At 39.6% G+C, this 13,809-nt stretch overlaps 1 protein-coding gene across 9 annotated transcripts in view; it reads right to left on the bottom strand.

The window, feature by feature from the left end:
* PAK5 (p21 (RAC1) activated kinase 5) overlaps positions 1-13,809 on the bottom strand; it is a 383,618-nt gene that overhangs the window by 101,797 nt on the left and 268,012 nt on the right. The window lies entirely within an intron of this gene.

Genomic DNA, 13,809 nt, shown 5'->3' with positions numbered 1-13,809 from the left:
AGTACTGCAGTAACAAATACCCCACAATGTGGAAGTGTTTTATTTAACCAGGCAGTGGCAGGAGTTGAGTAATTTTGAGAAGCGTGGTAGAGAAAGCCTAAGTTCCCATGAACAGACTCTTAGTAGGAATCTAGACCTCAAGGATGTTGTTGATGAGAACTCAAGAGCAAGTGGGAAGCATATTATTGGTAACTGGAGAAAGCAGGACCCTTATTATATAATGGTTTCTATGGTAAAATTGTCATCTGAAGTTATGTGAAAACCAGAACTTCTAAGTGATAAGCTTGGATAAATAGCTAAGGAGATTTCCAAGAAAAGTGTTGAAGGTGCCATCTGCCTTCCTTTTCCAGCTTATAGTAACATTCAAGAGAAGAGAGATAAATTGAAGGAAGAACTTTTTAAACAGAAAGGAACCAGGATCTGATAATTTTGAATATTGTCAGCCTTTCCAGATGGGAAAAGATGTTAAATTAAGAGATTCACTATCAGGAAAGTGTTCTCTAGAGGAAAGTCTAAGGTGCGACTGGACAACTCTTTGCTACAACCTTAGAAAAACCAAATGGTAGAAGGATCCAGTCATAAAAAGGGCCCTTTCAAGAGATTAAAGATGTGCCCTAAAGCTCTTCTCAATCAAACCAGAGAACTCCCAGGAAGCTTAAAGACATTGTCCTTCAGCCATCCGTGGCCTACCAGGAGGCCAAGGCAGAGAAGGATTTCTCTTAAAAATATCCACGATGGCTTTTGTCTAATGGTGAGAACCACAGTAAAATCCACAAAAGGTCTACAAAGTTCTTGGGAAAATTATTTCAACAAAAACACTGTCAGTTGAGATTGAAAGAGTTCAAAATGAGAGGTGGCCTTCAAACCCACAAAATTCTACTGGCAGGAAGCAGGTTGATAAAACTATTCAGCTGCAAATACATGCTACCATTCATGAGAAAGGAGGGTGGAACAAAGAATGCACAAGGGAAAGCCAGAGCCATGGAGATTATTCCCAAACTTGAAATCTAATCAAGAAACACCCAAGATTTGCCTGGTTATATTTCAGAACTGCTATGGACCATTTTCTCCAGTTTCCAATTGGACTGTCTATAGCTATTATCCTATGCCCATCTCACCATTGTATGTTGGATGTGTTGGAGGCAGATAACTTGTCTCTTTAGTTTTACAAATCCATAGATGGAGAGGAATTGTGCCCCAGCAGTGGTACTTAATAGATCACACCCAGGTGCCTTTTCCACACCTGACTGATTTAATGATGGGAGTTTGGGCTTTGAGATGATGCTGTAAAAGGATGAGACTTTGGGAACTTGGGCTGGGGTGAATGTGTTCTGCATGTGGGAGGGAAGCCAGGGTGACCCCCACCCCAATGATTCCCACTTACTGGTGCCCATGTGTTTGTGTTGTCCCCTCTCCATGAGTGACTTGCTTCTAAACCACAGAATATGGCAGTGGTGATGGGCTGTCACTCCTATGATTATATTATGATGGATACATAGGATTGAGACTAGCTCTTGCTTTCCTGTTGGCCTCGGAGAAGCAAGCTTCTATGAGTTCTGCAGCTTCAAGAAAATGAATTCTGCCAACAACCAAATGAACCTGGAAGCAGATTCTCCCCCGTTGGGCCTCTAGATGGAAATGGAGTCCAGTTAACACCTTGAATGCAGTCTTGGGAGATCATGAACATAGAGCCCAGCTAAGATGTGCCTGGACTCCTGATGCACGGAAACTGTAAGATAAGTGTGTGTTGTTTTAAGCTGTTAAGTCTGTGCTAATTTTTATGCAGCAAAAGATAACTAACACAGAGATCCTCAATAGGTGATATGTGGAGTATTTATAGCAAAGCCTTAGACCATCTTGGGTACAATATTTCCATTAAATTTTTAACAATATAGAAAATGACAGTAGCGTTCAAGCAATTGGATAGTGATGTGTTGCTGGGTAATTACCAGAATGATACATCTATCACTTGTATAAAGAAAATAAACAGTATAATACTTATATTTAGAATTACATGACAAAATGATAACAACTATAGGATTTGGTGAGTGTCCCAAATCAAAGAAGCCTACAGCTGCCATCTTAGTGTCCCATTTTCTTTAAGATGTTAAATGAAAGATAAAATTAAATCTTTTCAAGTGCCAAGCATGTGTGGGAGTCACAGCGAGCCACATGCTTTTTTTCTTTCAATTTAGGAAGATTATTTTCAGTTAGGGCACCACCGCAAGGAGAGAAGAGCTGGGGCAAATGAGGCGCCCCGAGAATATCATTTCACTTTATATAGAAGTTTCCAGTTATCAAAGCACAGCCATCCTCATTTCATGGGTTCGTCTCTCAGGAGTTCAGAGCTGGCCACACCATGGGAAACTGACCAAAGCCTGGGACATGTCTGTGATCTGAGCGTCGGCTGTATGGCCTCAGACCTGTCCACCTCAGGGAGCGCAAGGCCATCCCCGAGAGGGAGTGAGCAGCAGGAGTTAGAACGTTTGCACGAGTGCTTCTCCATGCACAATGTCATGGGCATTTCTGGTGCAAATATTCTGCCTAATTCACTAAAGAAGACCATGTAGGTTATGTGCATAATGAAAGACTCTGCAAAGGGATCTGAGTACTCCACCACTGACAAAGAAGGCCATATGGCAGTCATGATAAGACATTTTAAATGATATCCTAATCAGATTCCCAAGTGAGTGAAGGTTCATGGGCTATGTCTAGGCTCTCTAAATGTTTGAATCTGAAACATTCCTACACATAGAAACAATATCTAACATTAACTTGCTTTTTGACCTTGAGAAAAATTACTACCTGGGTCTTAGTTGCATAATTTGTGAAATGAAAAGGTAAACTAAGTTAGAAGGAAGCTGTTTTTTTCTGACAGCATCATTTATGTATGCAAACCTTCACCAGGCCCAAATATGCCCCTATCAACAGGAAGCAAGGCGGTGTGGCACCTATTTGCATGGGCTTTGGAGTCACATATGTTTGGAGTTTCAGTCCTAGGTCTCTTCCAATTACTAGCTATGGGACCTTCAGCAAGCTCCATAACCTTGCTAAGCCTTGCTTTCCTCACCTAAAAGATGAAGCTAATACAGCTCACTTGAAAGGATTGAATATCAGGGCTAAGTGAGATAGTGTATTGTGCATAATTCTGTATAACAAATCAACCCACATTCAGTATCTTACACTGAGCATGAGGCTGGGGAGGCTCTGCTTCTAAGATGAAGAGACACAGGTAGGCTGGGGTGATCTATTCCATGTGTCTCTAAGTCACTGAGCAGCCCATTGTGTATGGGTGTCCTCAAATGCAAAAGTAAATCTCAGCTACACATTTCAATCCTTGCTCACATCACCTCATCAGCCAAAGCACATCACATGGCCAAGCCCCAAATCAAAAGGTAGGGGAGTATACTCAGCCCTCAATGAGGTTGTGGCAAGGGGAATGAAGAATTGAGTTTCATAATTCAATCCACCACAGATGGTATATGTGAAGAACTTACACAATATAGCATCTGGTACATAGGGCCATGATTGATAATTGACATCTCTGATGATGATTTATTTCACCAACCTTCTCTAGGCCATCTATCTTGTACTACTTTGGGCAAAACTAGAAAACTACTCCTGCTCAAAAATACCATCACTCCATTCACCTGATGATACTGCAATTTTAGGTTTTTTATTATTTGCTAAGCTGCCAGAATGCAATATACCAGAAACAGGAATGCCTTTGAAAAAGGGAAGTTTACACTTGTAGTGCCAAGAAAATGTCCAAAGTAATGCACCAAAAAGAGGTTACCTTCACTCAAGACAGGCTGATGCCATCTGGAACACCTCTGTTAGCTGGGAAGGCGCATGGCTGGCATCTGCTGATCCCTTGCTCCTGGGCTCCATTGCTTCCAGCCTCTGTTCCTGTGGGGGTTCCTCACTTTGCTTCCCCAGATCTGGCTTTCATCTCTTAGCTTCCTTTGGCTCTCTCCAGGTTCAGGTTTACTCAGCATCTCATGAGAAGTCACATGGCAATGTCTGCTGGGCTCCAAGCATCTCCAGATATCCATGTCTCTGTTAGCTCTAAAGCAACTCTTCTCTGTTTTGGCTCTCAGTTTTCTCCAAACTGTTTCCTCTTTTAAAGGACTCCAATAGGCTAATCAAGACCCACCCTGAATGGGTAGAGTCATAACTCCATTTAATCAAAAGGCCACACTCACAATTGGGCATGTCACATCTCCATGGAGACGATCTAATCAAAAGTTTCCACCCTATAATATTGAATCAGTATTAAAAAAAATGGTTGCCTCTGTAAGATTGGATCAGGATTAAAACATGGCTTTTCTGGGATACATAATACTTTCAAACTGGCACATGTCCTATCTTTAGAATTATGATTTTTCCCCCTGCTTTTCCTTTCAAAAGCAAATACTTCATGGGGGAGGGGGTCAGCACACAAATAATTATTAATACTTCAGGGAAGAAGGGCACAGGAGAAAGAGAGAAAGGGTCAGAATGCAGTGGAGTCTTTGATATTAGATCTGGATTCAAGTTGCTTAGAAATTGGGTGAATTTGAACAGATGAATTAGACATACCAAATGAATTAGATTTCATCTTTGAAACTGGATTAAAACTCTCCATTGTTTGTCCCCTGAGAATCCCACAAAGCAATGTATAGGAAAGATTTTATATCTATAAAGCACTATCCAATTTTGGCCAGGCCTCTTTCTTGGGATATTTCAACAAAAGCTGCAGATTACTATAGATTTTATGTCTCCTTTTCCCTCACATGAGCAGCTGCTCAGGGAGTAGAGCTGGGATGAAATAGTAGAGATGAGGTATTCACAGAACTGCCGTACATATACTGTCCCCATGTGGGGCCTGCTCTGTCTTCTCCCAGGTTTACGGTAGAGGGGACCATAGTCAGAGCTGCAAGTCTGGGAAAAGCATTTTGAACCATTCGAGGAGGTGTTCTGTAACATCTAATCATGAAGAAATTGTAAAATAACTTTTTGATATAACCTACTATGGACAATTCCTTTAAGTGGCACATTCCACTTCTGTTTATCTTGAAGGTGAGGGTGACCAGAGATGCTAAGATGCTAAGCCCCTGCTGGGGAGTGGCTGAGACCATTCATTCATGGGGCTTCAGGGTCCCATTTTAAATTGGGACCCTGGAAGCGGTCTTCCAAATCCTAGGGTCATGGACTATGAAAGTTCAGCTGTTCTCGACTTGTTCCAGGGAGTAGCAGGTATGGAATCCACCTGGATGCAATAAGAATCGGCACACTGGGTGCCAGGAGTCCTGGAGATGCTGGGTGGTAACACCTGCTCCTCACGATGGAAGAGGGGCAGGTGCCGGCAGTAACTGTCCAGGGAAAGCCCTCTTCTGAAAACATCCACCTTTGTTGGAGTAACAACTAGACATCTGAGCTTAAGTTTGCACGCACTTTGAAAGAAAAGGTTAACATGCTTTAATTACAATGCTCACATAAAAGAAAAGAGATGGTACTTAAAAACAGTTCATGCCAATTTTTAATGTCAAAATTGTGCATATGTGTATGTGTGTGAGAGAGAGAGTGAGAGGGAGAGAGAGAGAAAGAAGGTGCGATAGAGAAAGAGAGTGAGAGAAGGGGCGAGAGAGAGAAAGAGATTTGGGAGATGAGATGATATGGCCTGGGACACCTCAAGTCATTGAAAGAATGAAAAACTACTTTTCAGAAGGTTTCAGATTTGGTGGGATGGTAGAAAATAAAATATATATAAATCTGGCTTTGGTTTTGTTTTCTCTTTTTCTTTCAGAAAAAAAAGGTTACCTTCTCTAAGGCAAGAGTATCTGGTGCCAGTGCGGTCTTTTTTCCCACAGTCTCTGAGGTGGAGGGATGGCTGAGTAGGCATGCTGAAAATGGAGGGAGGGATTCCAGAGAGAAATAGGCATCGAGAGAGTTCTAACAGCTCAAGTTTATTATCCTCACTGGTTTTTCAAGCATATAAATTTTGAGATAATTTCAGCAAAAGATTAACAATCTGTCTGCCCAGTGAGAGGCCTGATTCTGATCCGCTAATGAATACTGTTGTGGTTCTTTTTGAAGTGGTATTTTTGATGAGAGGGTGTAAAATATAGGTAATCTGCGAAGCAGGTTTCATTATGTCATTACCTTTCGCTGTTCAAGAAAATTAATAGTCTTTTCAACACCCGTAGCAATTTCTTCTGTATGAGGTTTCGTGTTTCTCATAAATGCTTTTTGGTAATCCTGTGATTAGAAGGATCTCCTGCATCCCAGATATTCATAACCATTTAATTAATATACCTCTAAAGCCAGCAGGGTTGATTATCAGATGGCACACTTTACATTGGATCTGAACTTTAAACCAATTCCTTCTGTAATACAACAGCTTCTTGATCTGTGACTCTTGCCCTTCAATTACTTTAGGTTATTATTATGTTTTATTTTATTTATGACACATACTGCTACTATAACTATAATGTTTACTTACGTCAGTGATTTCTTATTTCAATGTCTTCCCCATGAGAATTAAAATTTCATCAACAGGGAGGCACTTCCTGTTCACATAGGCAACCTCTCGCCTCTAACAATGCCCAGCAGATAGTGAGCAATCAATAAACACTGGTCTAATGAATGAGCAAAATTAATGCAAGATTTCCTGTGTCCTGGAGGTTTTCAAGATACAGTTCTCAGAACTCGCCCTGAGTCAAACAAGTGTTGGGGACCTTGAATACACAGGAGAAAACATACTCAGAAGAAATTACAATTCACAACAATAACAACACAATAATGTTAGGTCCTACTTAAAGCATCTACCAGGGTGTTTGAGACGGTATTCTTTTATCTATTGGTTTGGTAAGACTATTATAACCCTAGTATGATTTAAAAATCGGTATTTATGTTGTAACTTGTTATAGTGTGTAAAAGCTGCTGGAGTGCAATATGCCAGAAACAGAATGGCTTTTAAAAAGGAGAATTTATTAAGTTGCAAGTTTATAGTTCTAGGGCCATGAAAAATGTTCAAATTAAGGCCAGGCATCCAGGGAAGATACATTGGCTCAAGAATGCTGATGATGTTTGGGCTTTCTCTCTTAGCTCGAAAGGAACATGGCAACATCTGCTAGCTTCCTCTCCAGGCTTGAGTTCAAGAGGGGAACCTGATGGAAAATGCCAGGTTATAAATAAAAGGACAGAAGCCGCTCTGCCCAACTGGAGGTCTGTGTGAGGCTTTCATTGCACAGATCACAAAACAGGCATGGGAGCCAGAGCAGGTCATGATAGGGTGGACTTCAGCTCTCAGAAATGCTGGGAGTTTCATCTGGCTAGAAATATGGCTTCTAATACACTGTTGAATTTCTGTGATGACTTTCCAAATATGACAAATAGCCCCTCTAGGCTTAATTCTGATGAACAAAGAAGAGCAAGGAAGAGTGACATGGAAATGAGAAGGAATGGTGATACAATACCTTGGGTCAAAGGGAAAAAATGCAATAAGATGTCAGTTATTTGCCTCAAGTTTTAAGAGAGCAGATTTCAAAAAATATTCAGGGAAAAGGAAAGTCCCATGGAAATATGAACTAAGAAGGATGAAATGCTCTAAAAACTCAAATCTTGAATGGAAAATTGTGAATTATTAAAATGGGGAAGAAAGGAAGAGAATCATAGAGTAATTAAAGTGGACTCATTCTCTAATGAGTTTTCAACAAACTATGAAAGGAACAATATTAAAGAGTGACAGAAGCCTTCATGAGTGGTGTGGCCAGACCTGAGGATTTACCTCTCTTGATTTTATCTGTTTTTGTGAGGAAAAGGTTTTTATTATTTTGTTTTGTTTTGTGGGAGAGATAAGGCAATGAACAGTAAACAGAATAGGGAAATTATGTGGTGTTATAAGTCGATAGGTGCTATGGACAAAATAAAGGAGGGAAAGAAGGTGAGGAGTGGTTTGCAATTTTAAATAGTGATCCTTCTTTCCTTCCTTTCTTAATTGTGAGAACATATATGCAACATAAACTTTCTCATCTCAACCACTACAAACATATCATTAATGGGGTTAATCGCATGGGCAACATTGTGGTACCCTCACCACCTTCCATTACTAAAACATTCCCATCTCCCCAGACAGAAAACCCACATTCATTATTCATTAACTCTCCATTCTGCCTGTCCCCCACACCTGGCAACTTGTATTGTAATTTCTGTCTCTATAAACTTGCATATTCCCTGATATTTTCTTTGAATTTATCATAGGGCTTAAAATTAGCATCCTAAATTGATAACAATCTTGTTTCCTTTGGTACTAACTTAAAATCAATAGTATATGCAAACTATGTTCCTATACCCCGCTGTCCCCCCACCTTTATGTAATTCTTTGTTACAAATGACATTTGTATATTTTGAACCCCAAGCCACTGACTTATCATTACATTTTATGCATTTGCCTTTTAGATCCTAAAGGGAGTGAAAAATTGGAGTTATAAAGCAAAAACATAATAGTACTGGCATTTATATCTACCAATGTCCCTGCTCTCACCACAGATATTTGTTTCACATGACTTTGATCTATTGTCTATTATTCTTTTAACCTGCACAACAGCACTCTTTAGTATTACCTTTAAGGCTGGTCTAGTGGTGACGAACTTCCCTAGCTTTTATTTATCTGGAAATGCCTTAAGCTCTCCTTTATTTTATTATCATCATTATTTTTTGCATGGGCAGGCATTGGGACTCGAACCTGGGTCTCCGGCATGGCAGGTGAGAATTCTGCCACTGAGCCACTGTCGCACCACCCACCTCTCCATTATATTTGAAAGATGGCTTTCCCAGATATAGAATTCTTGGTTGGCAATACTTTGCCCTAAGCACTTTAAAAACATCATCCCACTCTATCTTGCCTCCATGATTTCTGATAAGAAATTGGCAGTTAATCTTATTGAGGTTCCTTTGCATATGACATTTGTCTCTCTCTCATGCTTTCCAGGGTTCTCTCTATATCTTTGGCATTCAACAATTTGATAATAACATGGTACAGTATGGGTCTATTGGGTATATCCTGTTTGGAGTTCACTGAGCATCTTGGATTTTGCATTCATGTCTTTCATTAAGTTTGAGAACTTTTCAGCTATTATTTCTTTATAAATCCCCTCTGACCCTTCCTCTCTTCTTCTAAGACTCCCATAATGCATAGAATGGTATGCTTGATGGTGTCCCACAGGTTCCTCAGACTCTGTTCACATTTCTTCATTCTTTCTTCTTTATGCTCCTTAGACTGAATGATTTCAATGGTCTTATCTTCAAGTTTACAGATTCCTTCTTTGCCAGCTTCAATCTGCTGTTGAACTCCTCTAGGGAATTTTACATTTTTGTTACTGTGGTCTTCATCTCTGTTTGGTTGTCTTTTCATAATTTGCATCTCTCTACTAATATTCTTTTTGTATTCATCTGTTGTTTTTCTGATTTTCTCTTTGATCATATTTAGAACCACTTCTTAAAGTTATTCTCTGGTCTGTCCCAGGTCTGGTCCTTCTCACTGATGGTTTCTAATGCTTTAATCTTCTCCTTTGCCTGGGTCATGGCTTTCTGTTTCTTTGTATATTTTGTTGAAATTGGGACATTTTAATACTTTAATGTGTTATAGCCTTTAAAGTTATATTAGACTTTGAGGCATATGTTCCCTAAGTTTGTACCCAGCTGGTATTATGACAGCTTTTCTTGTATGGCAGGAGAAAGAAAGAAAGAAAGAGATGGGGGGGTGGGTGAGAGAAAGAGGAAGAGAAAGGAAGGAAGGATGGAAGGAAAGAAGGAAGGAAGGAATGAAGGGAAGGAAGGAAAGAAAGAAAGAAGGAAGGTGGAAAGAGAAAGAAGGGAAAGAAAGAAGGTAAAGCAAAAGTAAAGGTAAAGGCAAAGCCAAAGGTAAAAGTAAAGATAAAGGTAAAGGTAAAGTAAGGGAAGGAAAGTTAAAACACTTTCCCTAGTCTTTTGCAGACTGACATCTGCACATGCTCTTCTTCAGGGCTTATCCATACAAGGGGTTTAGAGAATAGCTCCAGGCCAAAGCATAGGGTCTCCCCTATCCTTTCTGTGCATGTTTCGTGTTTTAGGTTTGCATTTATGGCCCTAGGAATTCCCCTGTTTACATGGATGTGAATGCCCCCTCTTCCCTAGGAAACAGGTTCTTCACAGTGCTGGGTGCTGTACTGTATGTCTTACCACCAGCCATCCTTTGCTCCAGGTAGCATGACTTGACTGCTGTCCCACAGAGTTCTGTAGGAGAGCTCTGGGCATTACCTTTTACATGTAGAACAAGTTCTGAGAAGCTGAGTCCTTTAGGCCACCACCAGACAGACGGGGCCAGACATACATGCTCAGTATGTATAATACTGCTTGTGGATAAAACAATGTTAAGCATAAAGTTTCTCAAAGATATTTGCAAAGTGTTTTAAGGAGAGCCCCTCCCTCCCTGCTTTGAAGGTTCAGGTTATCTTGGTTAATCTACACGCCTTTGCCTTGGGTTCATAAACTGAAACTTTTGATACAAATTTCAGCTAACCTATGGCTTCTGGTAAAATTTCTAAGATTTTGGATATCTTGACCAGCATAAACTTGCTGATATACTTATGTGAAGAAATTCCTTTATAACTGCCTAAATCAGTGGTTCTCAAAGTGTGGTCCATGGACTAGAAGGATCAGCATCATCTGTGAATGTAACAGAAATGCGGATTCTTGGGCCCTATCCCAGACCTACTGAATCTAGAACATCTGTGGAGGAAGCCCAGTAATCTGCATTTTAACAAGCCCTCCAGGGGATTCTGATGCACAGTATACTCTGAGAAACATTGATCTAAAAATCTCTACATAGGAGTGGTTTACTCTGGTAAGCATGACATGCAATTTAAGCAAAGTTCCAAATATAAATAGCTGAAACACTAACTAATAATAAAAAAAGATTGTTGGCTGCAATGGCAGATTTCCACTGAGAAGTAGCCTGGATGACTTACTGACATGAAATACTGAAGGATTGGCACTTTGCTACCACATAAGGTGCAATAAAATTCTTCCATTTACTGTTTTTATGTCATGATCTCTTTTTTCATTTTTCTTTGCCCTCTTTATGGGGCAATTTGGCAAGAATGTTTTATTCCATTTTAACTTAACTTTTCCAAAGCACCTTTAAATCTGCACAACTCCATCTGTGCAGTCTTTTCTGTCAATTCGTACTTTCTTATTTCAAGGATAGTTCTGCTTTCTGAGATGTATTCTTCATGGTTTAAAATAGGTTGTTCTCAGGTGGCTTCAAAGATTTTTCCAAAAAAGGCATTTCCCAAAAGTGGTATCATCCACATTGCATGGGATATTTTGGCTCCTTAAACCTTTTAGTTTACTTATAAGAGACTGGATGAGCCAGCAGAATTCTCTTTGATCACTGATATTATCCAACATCTGTTGACAGTGCTAACTGCACACATAGCATTTTGAGTGGAGTTGGGTCAATCTAAAGGAATTTGGTAAGTGTATGAGGTGTTGGATTTCTTGAGTGTCCTTCAGTTTAAAGTATTCGACTAACTTCACCCTTTCTGGGAAAGATTTCCATCTAGCTATTAAAACTATTGTTTTATCTTACCTTATCTGTTTTGTTTTTTTTTTGTTTGTTTGTTTTTTTCCCTTCTCAGTGGCAAACCTGTGCCTAGGATCCCATTTACAGAAATCCAGGGCTGGTTCTCTACTTGAGTTGTATTTCCAGTCATCATCCAGTTATGATTTAAGTGTCTGGGATAAATATTTTCATTTCATACAAATTAGCCGCTCACACATCTGGTGTCAGGGTTAGAAAGCCCGTAAAGGAGGTAAGGAGAATCACATGGCTTAGCAGTTAGGACATCTTGCTCCAACCTTCAGGAACAGTGGGGCTGATCAATTTTGAGAGGATAATGAGCCAGTCTATGAAGGCAATGGAAGAAATGAGAAGGTCTTTCTAAGCCCTCAAACCACCCAACATTGTGGATTATCACTGAGCGTGGGGGAACCCCACTTCACTGCCAGCTAAGACCTGCTGGGACCTGGAGAAGGGACAAATCTTGGTGAAATATAAATGTCACTCTGTCATCAAACCAATAATGAATGCACTCTTAAATAAGACAGCACACGCCCTGGACTTTCAGCTATGATATACTAAGACTATCTCCTGGGAAGTTCCTCATCCAATGCTAATTGTACCCAAGGGTAAAAAAATAAGCTCCAGTTTAACTCAGGTATTTTTTTCCTTCTCCATGATGAGCAACAGCAGAGAACTTTTCTGGGCACACTGTCCATTCTATTTTCTGGGTTTCTGCAAAAACTTGGGATATAAGAAAAATAATGAAACTAGAAAGTTTTATTCTTTCAAATCTCAAGTTCTTTCTAAATATGGGCCACGGTACTATTTGGTCATCTGTGAAGCATTAGTTTTCAGTTCTCTTAGGGAGAAAATTATGTTCAATTGTAGGATGTTGTTCAATTCTAGCCAGCGAAATAGGTTAACTGCTCTGAGCTCTATTAAATATCAATCAATACCTGTTTAAAAGGCTCCTTTTGTCCCTAAAAGATCTATCTTCTCAAATAGCCATTTTCTGAGTATGTAACATTTTAGCTGGATTGATAGGTTTCAAATCCTGTCAGAAAGTCAAATTTATAAAATGCAAGATTCTAAATCTGTGTATGATCTTTGGGTAAAGCAGATTCAATGCTGAGAATCAGAAAAGAATGACCAATTTAGTCAGCTTAAGTGATATTTTATAAGTATTTCCAATAATTTATGAGCTAAGATCCTTTTTGCATCCTATTAAAAATACTTCCACTTTTACATATCATTTAAATATGTCACTTAATGAAGAATAAGGTATTTAGATAGCTTAGATTTCTAATAATATCATGAGTAAGAGAAGAATCTGAAATCCTGCTTTACATAGATTACAAAATTCTGGCATCATTTATTGAATGACCTGATGATAAACTTTTGTTTAATTCCTGTAGATACTTTTGGGCAATTGCCTGATGATATGAAGAGTTCTTATTCTGATGTGCAGAGAGAACAGCAATGGCTGGATTTTCTTTGGTAACTTGGCATATCAGAAATATATTGGGTCTACTTTCTGCTTTGGTGCAATTACTTTTTTCATGAACATTCCTTGCCAAAATCTAACCATTTGTTTAAGGTAAACTATCTCCGATTCTAGGCCTCAAATTATTTGCTTTTATTTGAAATGGCTCTCTCTGCAGACAAATTTGAATCTAATTGTATGTATCAACTTGGTTAGGTTATGATGTCCACTGCAAGTCAAATTCTGGCTTAGATGTTGCTGTGAAGGTATTTTGTAGATGCGACTCGCATCTTTACGTAAAGACTTTAGGTCAAAGAGATCACCCTCAGTAATCTCAGTGGGCCTTACCCAAAAGTCTTAAAAGCAAACAACTAAGGGTTCAAGAAAGAGAAGAAATTCTGCCTCAAGACTACAGTATCAAAACCCCTGGGAATTTCCAGCCTGCTCGCCTCCTTGAGGATTTTATGTGTTTTTTTTTGGGGGGGGGGATGCATGGTCCAGGAATCGAACCTGGGTCTCCCACGTGGAAGGCGAGCACTCTACCACTAAACCACCCATGCACTCCTCCCCTAGGATTTTGCAGTTGAGACTTCAGTATTAGTTCTTACTAGAATTTTCAGCGTGCTGACTTCCTCTATAGCTTTCGCAATATTACTCTTACCAGAATTGCCTACCTGCCTTATGGACCTCAAGCTTATCAGTCCCCACAATCACATGAGCCGATTCCTTAAAATAACTT

Source organism: Tamandua tetradactyla, chromosome 1, assembly GCF_023851605.1.
Source record: "Tamandua tetradactyla isolate mTamTet1 chromosome 1, mTamTet1.pri, whole genome shotgun sequence".
Lineage (NCBI taxonomy): Eukaryota > Metazoa > Chordata > Mammalia > Pilosa > Myrmecophagidae > Tamandua > Tamandua tetradactyla.
Note: the sequence above shows the minus strand (reverse complement) of the source record. Positions and strands in the feature narration are given on the sequence as shown.